Source organism: Acanthaster planci, linkage group LG10 (genome assembly GCF_054643075.1).
Source record: "Acanthaster planci isolate LZ-2023a linkage group LG10, COTS_SCS, whole genome shotgun sequence".
NCBI classification, from domain to species: domain Eukaryota; kingdom Metazoa; phylum Echinodermata; class Asteroidea; order Valvatida; family Acanthasteridae; genus Acanthaster; species Acanthaster planci.
Genome location: NC_141786.1, coordinates 6,808,562 through 6,810,526, shown reverse-complemented (window position 1 = coordinate 6,810,526; position 1,965 = coordinate 6,808,562).

Genomic DNA, 1,965 nt, shown 5'->3' with positions numbered 1-1,965 from the left:
AACATTATCGTGCAAATGCCGCATTGAAAAGTCAAGTTTTAACTTACATTTGAAGCGGCAAGACTCTGTTTGCTCCGTATATGTGCGACAGCAAGGCGCTCCATAGCTTAAGAGCAGCCATTGCAAATGCCCTATCAACAAGTGTGGGTACAGAGGGCCGTTGTTTGCTGACATGAGATGATATCTAGACTCATCTTAATGACAAGATTCTGTAAATGTCTTATAAGAGCAAGCCCGTGAATGGCTTGGTATGTTAACAAAATTAATTTTCAAGTTAATCCTGTACAAACCAGGTAACCAGTGAAGGTAATGCAATATTGGTGTTATGAGTGGAAACATTGGTGTATTTGTAAGAAGTCTAGCTGCCGCGTTTTGGAGTCGTCATCTCATTATCTGTGCTGGCGGCAAACCATACCAAGGACTGTTACAATAGTCCAGACTGCTTGTTACAAAGGCGTGAATTAACACTGAAAAAGGGAAGAGAAATTTACTGATACGCTTAATACTGTGAACTTAGGTGGGAAAATGCTGCAGAACAAGCCTTAGTGATGTGGGTGTCCATTGTCATTTCTGAGTCGAACCATGCTCCTTCACCTTCTTGACGCATGTGGATAGAGGGATTACAGAGTCGCCCACCGTGACGTTGGAAATGTTTATTTTCTGCAACCGTTGCCTTGTTCCAATAAGTCATTGATCATTAGTCTATCGTGCAGCATCCAATTTCCGATGTCCTGGACACAACTGTCCATTGCATCTACTGTGTACAGCTCTTTGGCAGGATCACCGAGGTATAAAAGATAAATACAACTGTGTGTCGTCTGCATGAACGTCAGGCTAATGGTCTTCAATGATGTCAACCAAGGGTTTCTTCTGTTCCAAGTTATAGAGAACATACAAAGGATCAGAGAATCAGATCAGATGATGCGGAGTTGGAAGACTTTCCAAAACAGTTTCGGATTGACGGGTAAAAACAAAATCTAATATGTGGCCCGTTTCATGGGTATAGACTTGTTGACGTGTTGCTGAAGACCCGTAGATTCAAGAAGCACTAAAAACCGATTGGTGATTGGGTCATCAGGAATGTCAACATGAATATTGAAATCGCCTTTTATTACAACTGGTGCAGGAGTTAACACAATCGATTCCAGATAATTGGCAAACTCACTGACAAACTGGTTGACTGTAAAAGGATCGTTTCTAGAGTAGGCGTAAGGTGGTCTGTAGATAATCCCCAATCGTGGTTTGTTGGGATTAATCGCAACAAACCATTCGGAACACTCAGTCCAATGTCCCAACTTCCCTTCCAGCGATTTTCTTAACATGAAGATGTTCTCTGACACTAAAGCAGTTCCTCCCCAACTCGAGTCTTCCGAGGATGATTGAAAATTTAAAACCAGAAGGAATAACGTCAACCTTATGGGCAACGCCCAAGTCTGTAAGCCATGTCTTAGTGACAGTAAACAGATTGGCTTTGCTGTAAATAGCATATGCAACAAAATCAGCTGATTCGTTGTTGAGAGATCTAGCATTCACGATACAAGTTTTAGAGGATTTTTAGAGACCTCCACAGGTTGTACCGCAACTGGAGCGAAGATAGAGGCACAGGTTTCGCGATCGCGGTCATAAACGTAGATTAACTGAAGCTGTTATATTCGCTTCCGTGCAAGCGTGCGAGAAGACCCATTGCATGCCCAAATTCGATTTGGAGAACATTCGATAGATTTGTAATTTTGCACATGGGGTTATATTCGGGTATGTTGTCTTGATTAAGAGAATAGTAATATTTGTTGCTTTTTACATAAAAATAAATCACTAAGTGCCCTGATCTTGAAACAATAACATTTTATAGAAAAACGTTAATTAAATAGCAACCCCAACTGCTGTTTCGGTCCGATTTAGCACTCTTTTCTATGGGCGCGTATTTGGAGTAGTGAAACCTTTTAACACAGAATCAAACATATGAGG